This window comes from Pteropus medius, unplaced genomic scaffold (assembly GCF_902729225.1).
Source record: "Pteropus medius unplaced genomic scaffold, Ma_sr-lr_union100, whole genome shotgun sequence".
NCBI classification, from domain to species: Eukaryota; Metazoa; Chordata; class Mammalia; order Chiroptera; family Pteropodidae; genus Pteropus; species Pteropus medius.
In genome coordinates, this window is record NW_024351073.1 from 17,098,047 (window position 1) to 17,123,483 (window position 25,437).

Sequence of the window (25,437 nt, forward strand, 5' to 3'; positions counted from 1 at the left end):
TCATGCTATGAACAACACTGTTTTTCTTTGAGATCAAGTCTCTGCCTACTGGGATCCACAGCCTAATCATTGCTCGAAGGGAATTATCTTCAATGCACTGTTGTGTCTTGTCTCAAGAAATTCATTAGTTATTTCAAAACACTCTCCATATGCTGTTCTCTACTTCTCTGTTTTATATATGGATTTTTTTTTTTTTTGGCAGAAAGTTCCACAAATTTCTCTATTCTCACAAGAATAGCTCTAGGCACTTTCCCAGTATAATAAAGAAGTGTTTTATGTTATGGGTGATGGCCAGTTAACATTTGTATTTCTCCTGACAAGCTACAGCATTCCTATCAGCCAAGGGAAACACCTGCATAGCCCGTGTTCCTGAGTCACATCCAGGATCACGCATCCCATAAACAAGGAATCAGAACCCAATGGACAAAAACCACAGGTGCTGTGGAAAAACAGCACCATGTCAATCTGCAGTGTGCAATGATCGCTTCGAAACAAACATGCTCGTAAGGGGATAATTATAGAAAGGAGACAGGGAAATCAACCTCAATGACCCATAATTGTTTTTATGATTCATGGGGTTTGGACTAAACGTGACCACAGATTAAAGCACTAAGGCAGAGTTCCTTGCAGACATGTAGTGGCTAAAACACAACAGATAGTATCTGTGAAATAATCAGCCCTAACTTCTAGCTTCTTTTTTCTTACTTTAAAACCTACATTTCACCAAAGGGCATATTTACAGATCAACACCTCTAACTACTTAACTACAATACATAAACACACATACACACACACATACACAATGTTCTATGTGTTAATATTAATGTTTCGTTACAGGAATCAGGACAAAAACAAAAACAACTAGAAACTAATTTATTTGAAAAGGATTCTATGTCATTCAGAAGTCTTCGTGGATGAAGGTGCAGTGTAGTGTGCTGATGGAGAACCGGTTACTCTCAGTCACGTGTTCAACAGGTGTTTTCCATATTACCTAACTTTCTTGAGAAGGTAAGTGATGGCCACAAGGACCTCACACACACCAGGGCGAAGAAATAAGTGCCCTCGCGCCACTGAGGATGACGGAAGTCAGTCTTCCGAGGAACCCGGGTACTGCGACATAGCGATTAATGTCACATGAGATGATGTCATCTGAAACCACCATGTTACGCCAGAGGGTCTTGGAAAGAGATGAGGCTGGTTACCAGACCAGAGAGCATGAACCACGTTGTCGGAAGTAGTGTCACAGTGGGCAGATTAAAACGAAGCGAGTCTCTTAGGAGGCGCTGTCAACAAGGCTGCTTCTCAAAACATGTTTACATAAAAGCTCATAACTTTGGAGTCTATATCTAATAAAACTTTTATGGTAAAAGAACTGATACTGTTTTCTTTCAAATCAATTCAACTTACGCTTTTAAAAAAAAAAAATAGTTGAATATTTGCTCCACTCACACCAGGAATGCCCAAGATACAAAGATGATCAGGAAGTCTCCTGCCCTGAGAGCGATTGCAAAATAATAGAAGAGACAGACAAACAGATAATCAGAGTATCAGAAAGATTGTGATGACTGTTGTAATGAGATGTATAAACATTTGGGAATGATTTTTTGAAATGACGGCCCAAACCTCAGACAGCAAGCTACCTCATCTAAACTTTATGGTTCCAACAAGTTATTACGGACAAAAAAAATATATATCAATCTTCTTAAAAGCATCTTAAATGTCAGTGATCCACACCAGCTGTTAAGCAAAAACTCTACATCAACTGTTCTCTTCCTGGTGAATTTTGCCTTACACTGGGCACCAACAACATAAATATTATGTTTAAGCCCAAAGATATAGCTTCTTGCTCATTTATAAAGTCTACAACTTAAATGTTACCATCCTCTATGAAAGGTACGTTTCAGAAGTTATCTTTCATACTGCCACGAAAGCGGTGAGCTATAAACCCAGTCTGAAGCCTCAAAAAGATACAATATTAAGAATTTTTCTGACAAACATTATTTTTGACATGATTTAATGTACCACTAAACCCAGTTCCCATTTAAAATATAAATCAAATGCAAAACATCACAGTGCAGACTGAAGCCGGGAATGGAGGATGTATGGTCCAGCACCAGGAATGTGAGTTGCCAATAATTTAACTCTAAGTTTATAGGTCTCTTGTTGTCCTTTTGCAGAAAACTGCAGCTCTTTGCTCCCCTAGACTAGTGAGCAATGAGACAGGCATATTGTGTGCGCAAAACAAAAAAGGAATAAGTAGCTAGGGATTACACCATATTTCCCAAGAGACATAAACAAACACTTAATACATTTCATTCAACTTATATTACTGCATGCCGGCTTGAAAATAATTGAAGTATATATGAAAAAGATAACTACAGTTACCAGCCATTTTTCATAGGAAATGAAATGTTCTGCTAAGCAGTCCAAATACTGAGGACAAAGAAAAAGAAAAACTGTATTTTAAAGTAGAGTTATATTCACCTATTATCACAGACTTAAAATATAAAGCCACCAAGAAAGAAACGTCTAATCTAAAATAATAAGGCCAACCATTTGTTCCTTTAATACAAAAGGATATGTCTTTTCTGATCACTAAAAAAGAAAGCTATTATAACTGAAAAGAATCAAGAAAACACCAAGAAGATAATCCTGTTTCGTGCAATTTTCAATTCCCTTGTGTGGATGATCCAAGAATCAGATTCCAAATTTATTTCATATTTCAAGGAAAAGACAAAGCACACATGCACAAACAATAAAAGCACATAAATAAATGCACGACAGGAGGTAAGCTTAGATGAAAACACATCTCCATGTCAGAATAAGTTAGAGGCAAGCCTTGCATACTCCGTAACTCAGGCTGAGAGAAACTCAACGTTGATCTTTTTAGAGGCAGCTTTTGCTAATCCAGGGTTCCTCAATCCTGGCATCATACCACTTTTATATCAACCACATAATTCTGTTTTGAGAGGCTGTCCTCTGCATTGCAGGATATTCAGCACCCTCCCTGTCTTGTACCAACTAGATGTCAGCAGCACCCTCTTCGATTTGTGACAACCAAACATGTCTCCAGAGAGTCAAGTGTCGCGTGGGGAGCAAAACTGCCCCCCATTGAAAACTACTATTCTAAGCCAATGATGACAAGGTAAACCCCATACAAGCCGGGTAGCTTTCAATTACTGCATGGTCATAGATGGAATTGGCCTATCTCTGTCCAAGGTGCTTGAGTGAGCCCACGATGAGGGAGTGTCTGAGCCAACACCAAGGGGGTAAACCTGACACCGTCTCTGAACTCTGAAACACTGCCTTTTCTGAGAGTGACATTTTCTACTTGGACACTGAGATTTGACAGAGCTTCCTGTATAAGCAGAGCGTATTTGACACGTCTAGATGACATAAAATCTTTAGAAACCAATAGAAAGGAAAAGAGAAGAAAAACATCGCCAAAAATGATCAGGAAACTAAAAGATCCAGGAAATTCTGGAAGAAAGACTTGCAAGATATCTCATGTTTTTTAAAGGATAGATTATCAATTCATTCAATAAATACGTATTGGACATCTACCGTGATTCAAATCATGAGAGACAAAGATAAAAGAGAATTGCATCCTGCCATCTTAGGGAGTCGAGAGACCTGTTGCGATCTAAGACATGTAGAGACTAGTCATTCTCATACCTGGCTGTATACGCAAATCACGTGGGAGAGCTTCTTCAAATTACCAATGGCCAGGCTTGCACCCAGGCCAATTCCATAACATCTGGACTCCTGCACAATTCCTAATGCCTTTGAGCTAGACCCCGAAGGTTGGCGGGAACCTGGACACAGACAGAAGATGGGTGGAGATGGCATTTCTAGTTGAAGAAATTGCAAGAGAAAAACCACCGTGATGGAAGATGAAGGGTATATAACAGCAAAAAAATCTTTAAAGATTTTTAAAAAGCAAGTCATTTAATTCCCTTCATTCGTAAGGTGTAAGAAGGGCAGGGAGAGGGAAAGGAAGGTGAAAACCAGCCCCTGGATGGTGTGAAACTTTGCAGAGAATAGAGAGCCTCTGAATATTTTTCAGAAAAAAAGTAAAACCGCATTTCAAAAAATTAATCTTCCAAAAGCTCTAACAACAGAGGGTCCAGAGGTAGAGATGAAGGCAGGAGGTTGAGTTCAATGTCTAAAGCAATAAGCCTACACTGAAGCATAAGATTCCCTTGGTTTCCATGGGAACTCTCTTGGTTGACTTTTCAGGCTCATCGAGTGCATTCGATTCCCTGAAGGGTCAAGGCTAGCCCTTGTAGTCTTCATACTGCAATTTGTTTCCCTGGGTGATCTCATGTTTGCATAATTTAGTTTTCGTCTGAATGCACATAGTTTGAAAATCCTCTACCTAGACCTCACCTCCCACTCACATGGTAGCACCAACTGCCGATTTAGCATCCTCCCTTAGATGTGCTGAAGTAACCTCAAACTCACCATGTCCAAAACTGAACTCATGATTTTCTTCGCAGAGCCCAGTGCCCATTTTCTCAGGAAACGGTACCACATTCTATCTAGTCACACAGGCCAGTCATTCTTAATGCTGCCTCCTTCAGCCCTATACCCAACCTCCACCAGGTCCTGTGGCTTTTACTCTGTGTCCGTCTCTCAGATTCCTCCTGTTCTCTCCCCCTCTACCAGGTCGCACCTTCTTAGCCCAACCTGCCACCTTCCTTCACTTGACTGTTTCCGTAACAGTCTTGGCCAACTGACCCAAATCCACTCTTGCCTCCTTGTTGCCAACATAGGGTCACCACTTCAAATTCAAAACCGACCCCATCGGCACTTCACTTACAATCCTTAAATGACTTCCCACTGATCTTATGATACGTGCAAAATTCCCCAGCAAGGCCTGACTATCATCCCAAACTGGCCACCGATGATTTCAGTCCCATACGTGTGCCATGCTTGCTCCAGCCACAGAGCCACTGCACGCGTGGTTCCATCAGCTAAGAACTTGGTCTCTCTGTTCGGACTATTAAACTCTTACCTATCCCTCAGATCTCAATAAAACCATCACTTCCTCTTTGCGCTGTCACAGGCTCTGACTGCACACACACATTTCCTTTTAAAGCACTTGACCTGAATGCAAGTCTACATTTGGTTGACATAAATTGGACCAAAGTATTTGATGCGTACTTGTTTCCCATCAACCTTACCACTAAATCATCCCAGTACAGGGCTGGAAGGCACAAAAATATATAGGAAAGAGTGTACAGGAGATAGGGAACAGATCCAAGAGGCCTTCTAATGCAGATGTGCTAAATTTAAAAGGAAAGAATCAAAGATGACTGCAAAGATCTCACACCTCGATCACTAAGAAATAAAAGCAACTAGTTTAGTACCCATACTGATCCCAATCCATTTATTTCATTTTTATGTTGTCTTCTGTTTTTTTACTTTGCACCATTCCAATTCCCACACCAAAAAGCCCTAGGATTTTATTTAAAGCAAATGACCTGAGGTTGACTGCTACCAGAACATTCCAGCTGAAAGCCCAAGTGCAATAATTAGTGCAGGCTTCCAAGTACCCCCACAGTCAGACCCTCCCTCTCGTTCTCCCCAGCATTAAATATTAAACACCAACATAGAGTGAAACTTTACCTTAGGGCAAACAAAACTTTCTTCATGTAGAAATGAACGGTACATGCATAAGTAATGAACTTACTGGCTTACTTCAATCTTTCATAGGCTATTTTTAGTCTTAATCTAATTTTAATAGTCTAAAAATATTAACACAGTATCTACTACATCACAGTACATTTCTTCATAAAATAATAAAGGACCTATCCAAAGGCTACTAAGATTTACATTTATTTCATCCTGAAAACACTCTTCTCTTTATGCTGGAGAATATTAGGTTGAGCCTGAATTATTCTATGGAACCTGGTAAGTTCCTGCTCAGTAAGTACTTCTGTTGTTAAATCATATTTTATCCATTTGCACTTTTACACTGGAGGCATTAAAGTTTATTTTTTAAGCCAAAGCTGTTATATAATAAACCATTCTGGAGATAGCAAAGTTTGTACATTCATAAAATGTTTCTGAATTGAAAAAGATATATGTTATTATAGAGTTATTACACCTACAAGAGTTGCCAAATATTTGCAATATTTTTGAAACAATAGTAAAGACAGGCATAGACAATAAAAAGCTATCAAATAATTTCTGAGAAAATGAATTGTATTCAGAGGTCTTAAAGAGTTTCCTACAAGAAATTATGGGCTTCGTTCTGTCTCAGGAAAGTATCGAATGTAAAGATAACACTCATTTCTCTATATCAATTTTATGTCAAAATCACTCTAAAGTATCCAGCTCCATTATTTTTCTTTGGTGGGGGAGTTGAGGGAAGTGGTACAAATGTTTGCTAATGCTCATCTACATTTATGTTAGTGTAAATCAAGGACACGTAATAAACCATCAATTTAAATGGATGAGCTTAAATTCACGAACTACAGAGATGTGGGGCCACTGAATTCACACACTAGTGCCGACAGGTTGAATCAGGGCATCCGATGAGGCGAACAGGTCAGCCTCCAACGTCGGAAGCTATGTTGGCAGAAGCCACTGCTTATACAAGACCATCTTGTTTCTGGGGGAAACAAGGAAAATTCCAGAGTGGACCAGTAATGCTGCCCTCCTGGACAGTATGGACTGAATTCCACTATAGGATTTTCCCTTTAGTCAACATCGTCATCACTAAAAAAAAAAAACAACAACAAAAAAAAAACAGCCACCAAAAAAAAACCCATTATACTGCCCTCTTCTCTCTTTATACCAAGCAGACTAAAACTACCAATTCATTCCGATTTTTTTTTTTTTTTTATAAAAGGGGAGGGGGAATCTTTTTCTTCTTCTGAGCTTGTTGAGCACCATATGGGCAAGACTGAGAAACCATCCTTGAATCTTCCTGCCGTGAGGTTTCCTTGTTACCCCTTATTTCTCCTTTCTACCTAGAATAATTGAGAATATGTCTCCTTTTGTAAACACTATACATCCTTCAGAGACTTGAAGACATGGAGAGTTCAGAGTCACTCTGTGCAATGGGGCAAACATTTACCGAGTGGCTATATTGCTCACAGGGCCTTAAAATGAAAAATAAATAATATCTGAGCTATGTAGAGAAGACAAACATCTGCTATAAACAAAAAAAGTGAAATGGCAGAGGTGTGCCCAAGTACGGAAGCGGAAATGCTCAATTGTGTCTGATGAATTTTGGATCTGCCGAGATTTCTTAAGGACCCGTAGTGAGGCATATTCTCTGCATCCCTTCCTGATACCTCCCTAACAAAAAAATTCTGTTTATGTCGGTACACTTGGGTTAAAACAAATCAAGAGTCTTCCCTAAAGGTAGAAATGTAGAAAATAGGATCTAGAGTACACCGGGGCTGGGGCTGGATCGAGGGGCCTTGGAAATGAAGGGAATAGTAGGTTTCCGGTTTCCAGCCTCCATGTCAGCACTCTATACCCTTCCTTTAAGCCATGTGCTTTCTGAGTTAATGTTCACAATATACGGCCAGCATGACAGGGGCCCACTGCCACCCCATCAAAGCCCAGAACTGCAGCCATCACCCCAAATTCCCATACTCGAAGGACGCATCTCTCCTGAAGTTGGCTGACGACAACCTAGACCAATCTTCTTCTTCAAAATCAAAAACGACACTTAATAAACAGATGTGCTGGCTACTAGCCTCTGTTTGCTATTTCAGAGAGCTCGTTAGTCCTGCCCATTGGGGGCTGGTTCACCTTTTGGCTTAGTGGAATACAGCTGTGAAATAGTTGGCACAAGTTGGGGTCACTGTGTATTTTGTCCTTGTATGTAACTTCTAAAGTCACTGAAAGACTTTGCAATTATAAAGTGTTTCCATTTGCCCTTTCTGATTTTATTCTCATGATTTTCAAAAGCAAGCTTATTATTTCAACTTTAAAAAGTAAAAACTAAGCCTCAGAAAGATTAAATTACCGTGTCAAATTTACTCCAATAGTAAATGTTAAAAACATTTGGATGGACTGAGGAGCCCTGACACCCAAGGTCACAAGCTAGTGAGTCACAGACATTTTTGGTTTGGCCCACTTGGTGTTTTTTAAAATAAATATTAAAGTTCTTTTTACATTTTGTAAGTTGGGTTTTTCATATAAAAATACAGATTTCTTGAATCTCTTGGAAAATTGGAACCTGGAAATTACTGGCAATTCTAGGCTGATTCTCTGTGCTAGTAACAGAGTGGGAGATCGGGGCACTTACAGGAGATGGGGGCCAGAGTCAGAACCACTCCACTCCAGATGATCTACTCATCTATCTTATATGCTTGGCCTGTGAAGGCCCTTGACTTCATCACTGCATTGCTAAACCCTATGGCAATGGGAGAAAGCATTAATGATCAGAAGACAGAGATCTACAAGTGACAGAGGGTGCCTCGCCTAAAAGATTCAGAGTTTTCCTCTCCTTTAGGTCACCGAGGTGGCTCCAGAGTGATCCCACACCCACTCACAGAGACTTCACCCAAATGTCATCTGCCCAACCATGCCACTCAACCACCTCATATGTATCTAAATGGTGATAAGAAACAAAAGGAAAAATCTTCCTCTGAAAAAGTCTATTTCTTGGTCAAATCATTTTATTGTTATAAACTATTTACATATCTGTAGAAGGGAACAGCCATTCGATTCGAATCATTTTCTCTAGCCCTATTCCTACCTCCCTGTTTTAAAGCAAACAACTTAATCCTCTGGCATCCTACACCTGTTCATTTTCCAATGACTACTTACTTACTTAATGGGTCAAGGTTAAGAGGTCTTGAAAAATTCCCAAAGTCACTTAGATTGCCACTAGTATAACATTTTTAAAAAAATGATGGCCAAGCTAGGGCATTTATCACAGCTTCTATTTTACTAGTTAAAAGGCATTGTTTGAAAAGAAAAAAAGAAAAACTTTAAAGCGCCATTGATTTAAGTGGCAGAGTCAAACTCTTGGTTAGGTTTTATGATTCAATTCCATTTTGGGACTTGAATCTGCCTGTGGAAAACAGATGTTTAGCTGGTAAAAAAAATGACATTTTAAAGCTTTATTTCATAAAAATTAAGGCACAGCTATAAACCAGAAGCTTCAAAGAAACCAGCCCATGTAGTTACAATCAGATGAGGGACAACTGGTCTCCCAAGTCTCGCCTGACGAGCAAGTAGAACTGCAGAAAACACATACCCTGAAATCTGACACTAGAAGACAGTTTTTTGAAAGGTGGAAAGCACACAGGGACTGCCTGGAACAAAAAGTGGACCATCCATGACCTTGAGCAGGGCTGAACAGGCGCAGATCCTGGTCAATTCCTTTATCTTGGATCTGCACGCTCTGTTTTTAGCAGAATATCACAACTCTACTGACAAGAAAGAGACAGGCTTAAGAAAAGGGGAAAAGGGTCTCAATGAAGATCATTCAGTCTACAGTCATGCTACCCTGAACAAGCCCGATCCCGTGTGATCTCGGAAGCTAAGCAGGGTCGGGCCTGGTTAGTACCTGGATGGGAGACCACCTAGGAAGACCAGGTGCTGTAGGCATAAAAAATAAAAATTAAAAAAAATAAGGGATTGTAAGCTGACAAGGTCCTTGCAATCTGTGAGGTCAACCAAGGGTTGCCTCGCCTAAAAAAAAAAAAAAAAAAAAAAATCATCCAGATCCACAAGTAACAGCCACTGAATGCTGATCTATGATGCAGGCACATTTCCTAATTAATTTAATTCAATTAATATAGTTTTATTGGGAAGAAAAATAAACCTTTGGGATTTTTTTTCCAATAGACCAAAAGATATTTTTAGACATATTTCATTTATACTTGGGCAAACCACCTATTTTTTTCCTGGCCTCTGTTTCCTGATGTGTGAGATGAAAAGATTTCATTCAGTACCCACTAACTTTCTTTCCAGTCCAGTTATATTTCTACTTAGTTCACACATTTTAGCAACACCAAAAAGGGGGTTATTTTTTCCTTCCAAACTGTACAGTAGAATATTAAACTTTTCAAATACTCTACAGTTTGGGAGAAAAATACAAGTGTTTTTTTTCTATTTTGTATTGATAAAATGTATGAACTAAGTAAAAAATCTAAAAGTATGGCGGTCATTAATTATCCATAGGAAAAAGAGTCCCCAAAGTTAGGGCACAGGGTGGGATGAATAGACAGAGGACAGAGGACATTTAGGGCAGTGAAACTACTCTGGATGATACTGTAATTATGGATACACGCCATTATACATTTTCCCAAACCCACAGAATATATAACACAAAGAGCGAACCTAACGTAAGCTGTGAACTCTGGGTAATGATGTGCCAACGTGGGCTCATCAATTGTAACAAACGTCCCTCTCTGGTGGGGGACGATGATAATGGGGGAGGCTGTGCTCGTGTGGGGGCGGAGGATATATGGGATCTCTCAGAACCATCCTCTTAGTTTTGCTGTGACCTGAAACTGCTCTTAAAATAGCGTTAAAAGAAAAAGAAAAAAAGAAGTTCCAAAAAGTGATGCTGATGAGCTTCTAAAGTAGTTAAAATTGAGTGTGCCGGTGGTCTCGCGGTGCAACAGAGTTAAAATCGTTGCAAGCATGGCGATACCACACGAAACACATCAGCAGTAAATGCACATCACTCATGAGCACTGTGGCCGTGTGACTCAATGTCTAACTTGAGGGAGAAAGTGGTTCTGCAATACATCTTCTCTGACAACCTTTCTACATGTTTAAATACAACATTTATTGCCAAAGTGATTTGCAAGTTTCCGGGAGAAAGGCAAGTCACTACAGCCCAGTCATCAAAGGCAGGAAATACTGTAGGACACCAATATTAAAAAGTCCTTGCCATTTGACTCTGTTTCTAGAACTGCAAAAAAAGTAGCCATTTGCTTTTTTAAAAATGCTTGTAATATCTATTCATTTGAGATTAAATGCATTTTTCAAAAACTTACTTCTTATACAAAACATGGGGCTTATGGGGTTGGAACTAGTGTCTAGGCCCCAAATTCATATTCACATTTAGAAAGCCAAGGTCCCTTTTCTCCCTGAGTGTTTGCTCTGAATCGCGTCTCATATAACCACATCTAGCTCAGTGCTGTGCATGTGGTAGTTACTTCAGTTCGCCAAACTGAATGAAATGCTTTATGGACATCCTTGGGGACAATTACTCAACTATTGTTTGGTATTCCAAAACTGGCCTGCCTAAATAAAACAAGAGAAGCCAGTGCTCTTTTGCCAACTGCGCTTATAATTGAAATGCAGGTTGGTCATTTTTATTATGCTCAAGTTTTTTAAAAAGGTACTGGAGCACAGGATCTGGGAAACCTGCTCAGTTTAAGTCTTATTCCCATCCAAACCCTCTCATAATATTAGTTGTGAACTGGACCCCACTCTCTTCTATTGCTAAAACATAAAAATGTCCACATCCTGAAGCATTTTACTCCATGTTCACTCTATTTTCAATCTAGGACATGAAAGAGATGTGTATTTTCGAAGACAGATTCCTGTAAAGGGCTTAAGTCTCCATCTTTTCAGTTTTTCTGTTAAAAACAACCTTTTTCAAAATGTGGTTACTCTTAAGTGTCAATTTGACTGAGTCATAGGATGTCCAGATATTGGGTCAAACACTATTCTGGATATGTCTGTGAGAGTATTTTGGATGAAATTAACATTTGAATCAATAGACTGAATAAAGCAGACCACCTTCTCTAATGTGGATGGGCCTTGTCCAATCAGTTGAAGGCCAGAACAGAACGAAAAGGCTGTTCCTGCAAATAAAAGAGAACTCCTCCTATCCAGCTGCCTTTTGGACTTGAACTGAAACATCAGCTCTTTCTGGATCTTGAGACTGCTGGGATTCACTGGAACTATACCATTGGCTCCCTTGGGTCTCCAGCTTGCCCACTGCAGGTCTTTGAACCTGTCAGCCTCCATAATCATGTGAGTCAATTCCCCTCTGTATACGTATGTATAGTATAATACGTATAAAATACATACACATACACATATATGTATATATTTGTGTATATATATATGTGTGTGTATATATATATTTGTGTATATATATGTGTGTGTGTGTGTATGTGTATATATATATATACACACATAGTAGTTCCCCCTGATCTGTGGTGTTACTTTCCATGGTATCAGTTACCAGCGGTCAACCACAATCCCAAAATATTAAATAGAAAATTCCATAAATAAACAATTCATAAGTTTTAAATCATGAGCCATTCTGAGCATTGTGATAAAATTTCGTGTCATCCCGGTCTGTCACGCATGGGATATGAGCATCCCTTTGTCCAGTGTATCCACCCTGAATATGCTGCCCACGCATTGGTCACTTAGTAGCCATTCAGGTTACTAGATCAGTTATTAGAGACAGACTACACTCACAAACTCTTGTTATAGTATATTGTTATAATTCTATTTTATTAGTAGTTATTATTGTTAATCTCTTACTATGCCTCATTTATGAATTAAACTTTATCATAGGTATATATGTGTAGAAAAAAAACAGTACTATCCACGGTTACAGGCATCCACTGGGGGTCTTGGAAAATATCCTCCGAGTATCCTACTGGTTCTGTTTCTCTTGGACTTATCAGCCTCCATATTCGTCATGTGCAGATAAATAGACAGAAATATAAATACACACACAGTTGACTCTTGGACAATGCAGGGGGTTAAAGGCACCAAACTACCACACAGTCAAAAATTCACATATAACTTTTGACTCTAAAACTTACATTGCTCCTCAGTATCCATGGGGGATTGGTTTCAGGACCCCTCTACATAGATCAAAACTCTGTGGATGCTTAAGCCCTCCATATAAAATGGAGAAGATCAATGCATACAGTCAGCTGTCTGTATCCTCAGTCTCCCAACCACAGATCAAAAACAGTACAGGTACTTACTGAAATAAATCCATGTATATATGGACACAAACAGTTCAAACTGTGTTGGTCAGGGGTAAACTGTAAACACACACACACATACATATATACACCCTACTGGTTCTGTTTCTCTGGAGAACCCTGACTAATACAACATGGAGAGTCTCTAACAAAGACCATATTTTTCATTCTTCTCCTTTTACAAATACTTATAACCATGGAGTAAGCTAATTTCACAGAATAAAGATGAAGCTTTCCTTTCATTCGACTATTATCTTTCCTCAGCTTCAAATTTTTACTGTAAAAACATGGTATCATGTTAGAAACAGCCTAGGTTTCAATATATATTTCCATCATGGAAACTTGACAAACTTTTCTTAAGCATAAGCTAATCACTGTTTTATGGCATGGAAAAATCATATCAGAAAGAGAGGGAAATGCAGCCAGCAGCCAATCACTTTAATGGGAAAGGTCATATGCCTTTTTTCTCTCTAAAGTAGGAACATTTATTATTTTTATTACTGTTCTTTTTAGTAGCTGCATACTGGACACATCCATAAATGCTTGGTTTTATTCACTTTTTGAAATTTTATCTTTATTTCAAAAAAAAAAAAGCCATACACAAATACAACATAGCATTTTTCTTATGTGTGAAGAGACTTAAAATGTTCACATTTTTTTTTTTTTTTTTTTTTTACAAAGACCATGTAACTGTTACCAGGCCTTTTAATATCAGTGCTGCAAATCACTACTCCAGGAGCCAAAAAGAGCAAACCTTAAAACATCTGAATGTCTTTCAGGCATATTACACACCAAACAGTGATTTCACGCGTACAACTCTGGCCAAATGGACTTCGGTGGCTTTAGTCTCATAACCTTTCTACAAGACTAAAGTGACAATGATGGCTTGCTCACAGAACAGCTGAGCTATAAAGAAGACATATTTTCTTTATTGAACTATAGTTCAGGGCTTCTTTGTTTTCATTTTTTTCATTTCTTGCTATAACAGATATTGAGAGTGTTATGCATCTATTATTTATTTATTCAATACATCTCATGAACGCTGGCAATTACGTTTAGGATCATCTTTGAGAAATCCTAGAGTGAGGTTCACTGAATATATCGGGTGTACACACGCATACATGCACACTCAGATATTCTTGACGTCATAATTGTCTTACCTACTAGACTGAGGCTGAAAAGTATTTTAAAAAGCTAGACCCAGAATTTAAGAATGATTGTTTATACCCAAATGGCAAAAAAAAAAAAAAACTGTTCTGTTGTTTTGCATTCCTATGACAAAAAATGCACATTGTAACCTTTTTGTATAATGGAGAAAAGAGGGAAATAACGCTGGAATCTCATGACACATTTGCCAAGAACGTTTTGGTAGTTAGACTACTTTATCCCAAGTTTTAAAAAAGACAAGTTAGTCGGTAAATAAGCGATTCAATGTATATCAGAAAGAATGAGAATTGCAAAAACAAGCAAAGACAAACAAAAACAAACAAACAAACAAAAAAACTTACAATTCATCTGTTAAGCATGCTAACCAGGATGAAAGGTTTCCATGGCTCCCTCTAAAAGGGCTTCCTAAGAATTTATATATTTGCGATGTTGAGATGGACATTTTAAAACATGATGAGACACTCATACACAGAACGACAGGATATAACCACCCACTTTTAAATATATAGAAAGTAAAGGCACAACTCTGGGACTTGTCATATTTCAAGAGAATTTTAGCTCAGAACTTCATTTTATGATGCATCGAGCTTTCCCAAGCTCAAATAATTCCCTAAGTACCTTAGATTCATTTTCCACAAGCAAGGAAGGATCAATTTTTAAAGTGCAACATTCCGCTTGCCAAAACATCAGCCAGTCAGGAATGTTCGAAGGGGCAAGTTCAAGTGGAGACTTCTGATTCCATACGGGAAACTGGAGCACACTCTCTTCAGGCAAGCTCCAGAAGCCAAGAGCATAAAGGAAAGGGGGATGACATCCTATAAATAAAACTTGGCTTCTTCGAGGGTTGTTTCCAACAGGAGAGTGAGAAATCCTTGCAATAAACAGCTAGAATCTACTTACAGTGTTCCTTTATTGTTAAAGAGCCTTTAGCAGCTCCCGTTGTCACGGCCAACACGAACTCAGCAAAGGTCAGGAGGCATTCCCTAAGAATAGTTTGGCACAGAAAATAAATGGGAGGCTGGTTTCTGCTTCCCACACAGGGCCTGGTGCATAAACAGCAGATAACAATTAATACAATGAAATATGTGTCCAGGCCCCGCCCCTGTTTCTCTCTTTTCTACGATGAAGTTCTACTTGGTCAAGTAAATATTACCCCAACTCTGTGCCATGCACTACGCTAGGTACTGAAGAAGCAAAGTCGAATAAACCATTCTCAGTAAAAAGAAAAAAAAAACACTTGGCATTTTTAGAAAACCCAGTAGTCCCACCCCTAGGAATCTATACCTGGGAGATACCTCTGTACCCGCTGCAGCCGAAGACACATAAAGCACTGTCCATAATGGCCTCAAAATGAAATAACCAATGTCATCAGCAGGAGACTAGGTAAATAAGTTGTGCTATATTCCCTAACCATCCTCCTTTTTAATGCTGAAAATCATCCCTGAATGCCAGGCTCCCTAACCGCTTTCATGCCTTACTTTTCTGCACAATGATTATTATGAATAACACCTCATTATGAAGAGTATAACAATTTATTTTGTTTAGCATCTGTGTCTTCACCTTGTGGAACTTAAGCTCCACAAGGACGAGGATTTTGATCGTGTTTTATTTACTGCTGTGTCTGTCCATGGAGCCTAGAACTGTATATGGCACATGGAAAGAATTAAATAAATATATGTGGAAGGCGGGGGGGAGGGGAGAGGGAGGGAGGAAAGAAGACAAAACAGGCAAGAAATTGCTAAAAACAGTACAAATGAAATAACTATATAGTTACAGGCTTCAACCTGGGCAATCCTGACTTTAATCAGATTGAAAAAAAGCAACCTATCAAAGAATACACACAATATGTTCCATTCGCATTACCTTCCAGACATGCAAAATTAGTATTAAGATATGTACCATTTACAGTAGAAAAACTGTAAAGAGAATAACAGAGGTGTGATAAACACAAAATCAGGATGTAGACAACCTGGAGGGGACGATGGCATTGCAGAGGGCACAGAGAGGACCTGAATGGGCTGCTAACATCGCTTAATTGGGCTGTGCGTTTGCAGTGTCTTATTATTTCCCAGGCTGTGTGTGTGTAGTAAACATGCTTATGAATTTCATAATTAATATAAAAACATCAAGTCATTTAAGTAGCCTACTATCTGGTAAGAAAGTTGAACTTGACAAGATATAAATTCCAGAGGGAAGGAGGTCTTGGGCAGAAGAGCAAGCATGCGCTATGGGGAGTCCAGGTGGCTGGCTGGTCAGACTAGAACCATTGTAATTCTAAATGCTTTCCTCTACAGTGGTTGAGGGAGCTGGTCTCCAACGGTCACTTGATTTACGTATTTTTTAATCTATAGTTCATTGGCTACTATCGATTATCAAGATAAGCATTTTAAATGATGGTTAATATTTTAAAGTAGAAATATCACTCAGCTTAAGCAGAATTTGGAAAGCTGAAGCAAGAACCAGAGGAAACGTTTAATTAGGTATTAATAAGGTCATTTGGTAGGTGCTATTAAGAATCAGCTGCCTCAGTTGCGTGAACTAATTTCTTATACTTCATGTTCACTCATTATTCATTTAGAAACTATTCCTGAGTAGCAGCATTGCACAGATATCTGCCAGGTACACAGGATGTTACCTGTAATATCTGTAAGCTGTCTCCAGTGAGCTTACAAGCCAGTGTCAGTGTTAAGACATGTACATGACGGTCATACCGTATGTGTGGGTGCCAGAGATACCCTTAGACAATGGAAGCGACTGGTGATGGGTTCTGCATGAAGTCGCAAGAGGGGACAAGCAGTTGGTTCTCACGCGAAGAACAAAAGCAATGCTCACTGCTGAATGCTGATCATCAGTTCTAATTCTTGCCATTGATTTAAATAGCAACCATTCACGCCTCCACGTGTTTTGATGTCGAGGGAGTAATATACATGTGGCAAACCCTTCCAATCTTTGCCCTAACTCTACTCGTCTTCCTTTCTTTTTTTCTCTTTGACTGATATTTTGTTTCATCAAACACTAAGTATATTTTGACCAATTAGGAACTTGGCAAAATAACTCTATGTCTCTTGTTCACAGGATATATAGAAAACTATCTCATAGAATAATGAAAAGGATCTTCTACAAGAGATTCCTGGATTGATTTTAGCGAATATTACTTAGGGCAAGTCACTTGAGTTCTGTGATGCCATTTTTTCATTTCTAAATTAAAGAAGTTAGACTACATATCCAGGGACCTTTTAAGAAACACACGTAGATACACACGTGCACATCTATATATACATAGATAGATGACATCGTTCACTGTCAGCTCCATGACTCTGTAGTCTTCAGGTGGTTGTATTATCGATACATGACCCATCATTCTTACACTATCTCACCTTAGATTAAACTAAATGGCAATAGGTAGGTAGATTCAACTGTTTCAGACATGTGTCTTCTCTTGACAACCATTCATGTCTTCCTAATGGGTTCTCAACTTCCATCTTCTGTTTTATCTTCCTATGTATTCTTCCCTAAACACAACTTGCTTCTTATATAATGTCCAAACAAACAAACATACCACTACTACAACTACTATTAATAATGGCTCACATCAATGGAGTACTATTTGCCAGACGCTATCCTAAGTCCTTTACCTTAGGATAAACTAATTATCCTAAGTTAAGGTACAGTTAAGGTACCTTCACCCACAAGTGCCATTAACTAATTTTTTTCTGGTAACAATCCACGGGAATCCTGCATAGAGGACCCAGGACCTGAATCCAGCTAGCCCAGCTTCAGGTCTAACCTACCATTCTAAATGCCATAACTGTGGATGCTTTCCTACTTACACCACTTGATTTATGTCTGAGACTCAAAAGAGTGAAAAAGCAACCTCAATGTCATAGAAGGGAGAAAATAGTTCTCTACAAAATGCATCGGTCTTGGACAACATTCAACGTGGGTGTAATTCCTCACTCCTGGCCTCACCTACAAGGAGGTGCCATTGATTGAATACTGATGAATGGCTCCAGGTTACTGAGGAGCCTCGGGTTTATTTTTGGAATTCAGATGCAGGCAATGGCTATTTCCATTTTCATTCCTTTGGGCCTGGAGAACTGGGTACTTAGAAACCACATATACCATTGAGAGTCAAACCCAGCCTGGCACCTGTTTGATTCCATTGGCAGGCTCCCTTTGGCCTGGCAGCAATAAATAACAGGGCATGAGCCAGAATCCATGGTCTGCTTTCTGAAGGGAAGTGAAGATTTATTGTCTTGGAAAGCAAAGGAAAAACCAGTCCAACCCCTTCTGGCTCCTGAAGGGAGCCGCTGAAGTCCTGCAACCCACAACTGATGCTGTTAATGAGGTCGTCACTGTGCAGGACAGTCCCCGATGCGTTTCTTCCCTTTTCTTTTCCTCTTTCTTTTCTATTCCTTGTTCATTTTAAAAATTATAGATGTATAAAATACATAATTTTATATACATATATGTAATTTATATTTTTTTAAATTTTGGTAAAATATATATCATGAAAGTTCCCGTATATATTATATATATACACACATCTCTTATTGGTTCTGTTTCTCTGGAGAACCCTGACTGATACACGTAGAGAGTATGCTTTACTTTTATATCACAAAAAATGGCATCTCTCCTTCCATGGGCACTGTTGTGAGTCTGTCCATCTGGCCTCCTCTGCTAACCAACCCCAGTACTGCTCAAGCACCAGTAGAGAGCTCTTGTCTTGGGGCTGTGACCAGCTCTGACCAATGGACTGGAATGAGAGGGGGAAGGCAGGGTTCTGGGAAAGATATTTTTTTCCAGAGGAAAAAAAAGGGCATAAGAAGACATTTTCTCTCCTGGTTCTGTCTCCTGAACACAATTGTGTGACAGCCACTGTGTCTATGGGACAAGGCTGAGAATGTCACAGATAGCCCTGAGCCTCATCCAAGCCATCACTGGGCTGCTAAACCAATTTCGGCAACAGCCCAACTCAGGTGGCCTGGTGAGTCCCACATCAGCCTGTGTGCGTTGAAGACTGTGAGTTAAGACCGCCACTTGTGGGTGAAGGTACCTTAACTGTCACAGAGCTGCCAGCTTTGACTTCTGCTTCTTACATGGTCTCACTGTCAGATAGTCATCTTTTGGCTGTCCAGCTAAGCCCACGACATAGGCCTCTAATTTCTAAGAAACATAGGCGGCGGGGGGGCGTGGCGGATCCTATTTAGCAGAAGTGAAAATTTGTTTTTTCTGCTTTAACTGGATATTGTGTGGTGTGTGTATGTGTGTGTGTGTTTGTGTGTTTAAGATAACTTGGTAAAAAGTTTGTTGATTACACACTGAATCTGGATGAACGGAGGGAAGACACCCTTAAAAGCAAGACCATGAGGAAAATTATTTCGGAAATGCCCACCCTGCCCAATCATTTTGAGTCATATATAATCTGGAGGAAAAAAAGCAAACAATATTTATTTTCACTGAGGATTACATATTTCACAGTGGGACTCTGGATTTTTTTTTCCACTAAAAGTACATTATTGATTTATCTCACCTTTTAACAATTCCCACTTGGCAGCAGACATTTTCACATGTATTTGTTCACATACCCTCATTGTCACCATTCTACAGGTGAGTGAACGGGGGAGCATGTGATGTCACCCACTTTCCACGGTGAGCCAGACTCAGAACAAAATTAGAATTGGATCCTAGGGATTTGAAACCAGTGCTTTTCCCCCTAAATATACACATGGACCAGCTAGGAATTTGAGGATGTGCCCACCCTGATCCATGCCTTCTGGGATGGAGCCTGAGGTTCTGCATTTCAGACAAGCTCTGGATGGGGCTGATGCTGCCTGGCTGCAGACCACACAGCAAGCACCCACACTCTGAAAGAGCAGGGTGTCAGATTCCCTCTGTAAGCACAAGATTTAGAGTGCCACACTTTTCATCAAATGACCTAAACTTCTCTCGTTCTCAGTTTTCTCATCCAACAAAAGAAGTATAAAAACCGTACCTCCCCCACGTTGAGCTGTTACAAAGTTTCATGGGAGAAAGCATTTAAATGCATTTAAGATGCCTGGGAGATATGGGGCACTCACAATTGGTAGATATGACTGTTTTATATCAAAGCACACATTTTACTGAGGATTTCAGAGTTTACAAATGAATTAGACAGGGATCTGCTTAAAGCAGGGGAACACGTCGGGAAGCAGGATACAAAGATCACCGAGTTCTCATTTCAAATCTGCCATCTTAGGATGGAGGACGTTTTGGGGTGCTTGCTCACCCCACCTACCACCTCTGCCAATCTGTGCTCGGGACGGGAACCAAGTGGCTCTGGCCCAACCAGAGCAGAGTGGATATGGACTGGGTCTAGGGTGGACACTCAATGGGCAGAAATGATCCAGGGGCAAGGCCCAGTCAATCTGATCTCTCTCTCCCAGGAACCTAACTGAAACATGGCTTTCTCATATTTTTCCCTGAGTCAGTCTTTCAGTGACCTCAGACCTTGAATGTGGATGATAATGGTGGCTTTCTGGCCATTTCAACCAAGCAGAACAGTGAAGATGAACAGAGAGAAGCAAGGATGAGAATCCCACACACTGAGGAAGACAAAGAGCCCAAGGACAAGGGGCGGAGGGGAAGGACAGGCAGAGACGCACTGCATCATCCTCCTGCTCGCTCCCAGATTTCTCTTCTTGGTTCCATCCCACACTTGTATTCTGTACAATTACCCTTTTCCCCCTTTGCTTTGGGTAATTTATGAGGAACTTTGCTACTTACAACTAAACAACGTCTAAGAAAGTGAAGTAAGTTTTCAACAAACCTCTTTAAACTTCGGTTTCCTCACCTGTAAAATGGGGATTCATTTATCTGTTCAATAAATATTTATTCAGTGTCTACCATTTGCCAAGCATTAGATAGGTAGTGGGGGAAACAACGTAACATTAGAAATTCCAGGACATATCCCTCCCTGGGGTATTACAACTGAAGAAGTACAAGACTTAATAACATATTCACAAGGGGCTGACTTAAGAAAAAGCCTGAGAAGGAAACTAAGCAGAGATTAACAAGATGAAGAAGGAAGGAAAAAGCATTCTAGGCGAAGAGAGAGCATCATGTGCAAAGACTCCTAGGAGAGAAGGAGTATGATAAATGTGATGGCTGAGAAGAGAAAAGGGGGAGAATGGCACAGTGGGGTGAAGGGAAACCATGATATGGGATGAGCTGGACCAGAGGGCAAGTCAAAATGCCAAGGGCTCCGTGGCCATGATGAATATTTGGATCTTTATTCGAAGACACTTAATCTAAGATCAACGACTACTTTTAAACAAAAAGATGTTATGGTCAGATCTGCCTGTAAAAATATAACACTGACCACTATGTGGAGAAAGTATTGGAGGAAGCAGGAGTGGATGAAGGCGGATCAGGCAGGAGGCTGCTTCAGTGGTCCAAGGCAGAGGACCAGACACAGAGGCAAAACTCACAAGTGTGATTTAGGATGTATTGAGTAGAGATGTCTTTAAAATGGTTCAGATGAGATGGACGTCTCATCGTAGTAGGCTACTGAGTATGTGCCTGTAGAAACTGGTGGGACAGTCTAGACCAGAGATCCAACTTTGTGAGTCAATGGGACCAATCTGTCGTCTTAATAGAAGACACGGGCACAGGTGAGTTTGCCAAGGTACAGATGATGGTGTGAGGAGAGGAGAGGGCCTGGAGGGTGGCCAGGGGGGAGTGACTGGGATAGAGGGGAATGGGCCCCAGGTGAGGGGGGCCAGCGCAAGACCAGGAGACGGCTGGGTCGTGGACCAAGGCTGAAAGTATTTTCACCAGGACCAAAGGAAGTGGCCAGTAGCATTCATCACATAACATGATGGCGAATGGAATTAAGCTGAATAATTTATTTCACTGTGTCCTGAAGAATGGCACCGATTCCGGGAGCATCAAACTAGACAATTCAGATGTCATATGACAAGTGGAAGGCTTTCAGCAGAGGAAAGTAACAACCCCTTCTTCCCTTTTAAAATTCGGATGAGTTATTTTATGTCTATAAATTCCTCCAAAATTAAGGCATACCACAAAATAGGTATCCATGATACGAGGATGACATGAATACTAAAGAAACAGGCAGAGATGAGGCTCTTTGGAGCCAAAGAAACAAGGATGTCCATTGTAGGTGTAAGCCAGCAACGAAACTGATTTTCTAGCTTCTCCTAGCGCCAGGCTATGACAGAAGCAGAGGTCAAAAGAACTGTATTCAGACACATAAACGCACACAAAAAATAAAACTACTTTCAAATCCAGAAGAACAATAAATGAGCATTAAATGAATTCCTTTAGAAAACTCCTTCATGCGTTGTTTTGAAATTGCTAATGATTTATCCCATATCAAAAGAAATAAGTTAAAATTATTTTACCAATACTGAGTAATGCTCAGTAGGTTGCAAAGCCAAGAGCGTCATTAGAATAAGACACTCTGCTACTACTGGACCCCGTGAGGCTGGGCAATCATCAGCTACTTGGGGCAATAGCTTGAGTTTGTTAAAATCCCTTCTAAGTTCAAAAGAGTAGAATTCTTGCTCTGGATGATATCCCATATAACGCATGCAGGACAGAGCCCCAATGTTACTACCAGTTGGATAATTATTCACAAATAATGCACTTGTAGAGAGAAGCTTGCAACACAGAGGCTTTCTGCCTTGAAAGGGAAACTATTCGAATGGTGAAGCCAACAGCTAAAGAAAATAGGCTCCATAGCAACCTAGATGCTCCTGGGTCAAGTACATGTTCTTGAAAGCAAGGGGCATGCAAATGAACACAACTAATAATGGGCCAAGGCCCGCACCGGTGGTGTTTTGTCTAATCAAGTCCTTGTCATGACATAAGGTGACAATTCTGTGGCAGTGCTGAGCACAACGCAAACATCTAGGGATGAAAGGCGGGGGCGTCTTGGTAAGAGGTTTTCTGCCTCATTTGCCCCATCCAAAAACAGTGGATGTTCATTTTACTTCAAATTGGCAGAAAATAATAACTCCCACCCTGTTTTGCATGGCCAAAAGCCCAGATTTAAATTTTAACATTTGCTCGTGTGCTACTGTGTAAGTCGAGTCTTGAATTGCTTCAGCTGCTCGAAAGTGGAGGTCAGGAATGGGTGGGCGAGCTCGCGGCCGGGTGAGCATCTCTTGAGTCAGGATCCAGGTGGCGTGTAAGGTGACGGCAGTCTCATTACCCGCGGGCCCTCCCCAGGATGGAGGGTGAGTCATTTTCAGTAAAGAGTTCAGGAGAATGTGGATCACCACAAAGAGGCCTGAACTTATTTCAAATGTTAAACAAATTTCAGAAACAAAAAGCGTCAAAGCGGTTTGATGGCAAAGTAAATAAGGAAGTTTGCAAGAAGCCGAGGGTCTCCCTCTGGGCCTCTCACCAGCTTGGGGAAGAGCTGATTCAAGAGGGCCCATGTCAGCATTTGCAAAACGAGAGAGGACGAACATCTCCACGGTTCCTCTCAGGTCTCAGCAGCGCTCTCCAAAATTCCGTCACTTTGGTCTTTTTCTGTTTGGCAAAATCAAAATCGCCATGGGCTCCTTGTCACCGATCACAGCATCTCGGCTACCAGGGCCCATTAAACACGTCCCAGAAGCCATTTGTTACATGATTTTTATTCCAGACACCAGCTATCTCCCTACAGCTTAGTGGTGAAAATGAGTTTTCCAAGCCTCCTTCAAGGGAAAATAAAAATACTTAAAGTTGCTTTTGAAAAGTCCTGCCAAGCTTCTAGGCTTACATCTTTCGAGGACACTTTTTATTTAGAGCACCCCTGAGAGGAGGAAAGAAAAGTGTAATCTTGGAGAATGTTCTTATTCTGACAAATTTAGCCAATGTTCCCTAACAAAAGAGATCCTCGGAAACATACCCTCCTAGGCCTTGGCACAGGACCTCCTGCTGGGCACAGGTTCCTGCCAGAATCTCTGTAGCTACTTCGGATGAAGCAGCGCTGCGACCACTTCTGAGAGCATCTTTCCCCACCTCCTTGGCTGCTCAGCGTCTGTCACCTGCACCCGATTTGTAATGATCAGGTCTCTGGTTTTCAAAACTTTCTCCCACAGGGACCGCCAGAAATGGGAGGCAGTAACAGAGTGATGAAGGCGGCTCAAGTAAACGTTTTCTGGAAAGGGACAGAGAGGGAAGAGTCTTTTAGGCTTTAGAGGCCTACTGTCAAAATCAAGGTTATTATGTAGATACACATAAGATGAGAACGAAAACACATCTCCACGTCTTTTATTCATGAAATTTAAAATACAATTAAATAATAATTGAGCACCACAGTTTGTGGAATACAGGTCTACCGATGAGAGGCTGGAATTGTTTGGGGGAGGGAAAGGGAGGGGTAACGTTTCCCTTCATTTGGGTTTGAAGGCAGTGTTTCCTATTGTCAATTCAGCTGCAGTGCTCACCCATGAAAGCCATCCTCAGCTCTAGGGACTCGCGAAGGCAGGCGGCAGGCAGGATTGGGTCTGTCTACTGTGCTTTACTGCACTGGGGTGCTTTAGGGCACAAGCTTGAGTTTCTGGCTGAGCTTGGGCTGAATACTCCTCCTACATCTTCTTTGCCAGCTTCTCATTTCACTTCTCCAACACATAATTTTCTCGTCTTTATAATAAAGAGGCCAAGATGATAACTGTGAGCATTCTATGAGCTAACGGCTAACATTTGTCAAACTCCTCCCATGTCCCAGAAATTATTCCATATGCTATAAGTCCCCCATGTATTAGTGATCAAAACCCTCCTACAGGGTAGGCACAATTCTTATACCCATTTTGTAGGTGAGGAGACTGAGGCAGAGAGACCTTAAGCAAAGCGGCCAAGGTCACTCAGTCGGGTATGAACACAGGCAGACTGGACTGAGAGCATTCTTCACTACCCAGTACCCGCCAGCCGTATTTGACGAACGTTAGCTGCTGCCCCTTTTACTCTTGTTAATGAGATACATCAATGAAGTAATTAGGATGAATTTTTAATGTCCATTCCAGAACACAAATATTTCAAAATGAGTTCTGTCTCTCAAAGGAGTTCACCTTTGGAAGCTTTCTGCATTCCAAACAAAGCATCATTATTCAAAATGTTCTTGGTTTTACCCTTCAAAACCATAGTTTATTAACTCCAAGGGGTATTACTCCCTTGTTCCAAATTTCCCCTTTCTAATTTATAAACTAATGTGTCAGTTAATGAAATGTTAGACTGCCTATTGTTGACTCAGGAAAAGAACTCCTGGCATCTTTTCACAGTTAAATGGAAACTAAAATGCCAATCTAGTTTCCAAACACAATGCAATTGGTGT

At 40.4% G+C, this 25,437-nt stretch overlaps 1 protein-coding gene and 1 non-coding gene across 2 annotated transcripts in view; one reads left to right on the plus strand and one right to left on the minus strand.

Annotated features, from left to right (window-relative positions):
• Positions 1-25,437, minus strand: part of FBXL7 (F-box and leucine rich repeat protein 7) — a 333,789-nt gene that overhangs the window by 272,205 nt on the left and 36,147 nt on the right. The window lies entirely within an intron of this gene.
• Positions 9,464-9,582, plus strand: LOC120586464 (5S ribosomal RNA). Its single transcript, XR_005648707.1, has one exon. It is a non-coding gene; the product is annotated as a 5S ribosomal RNA (ribosomal RNA).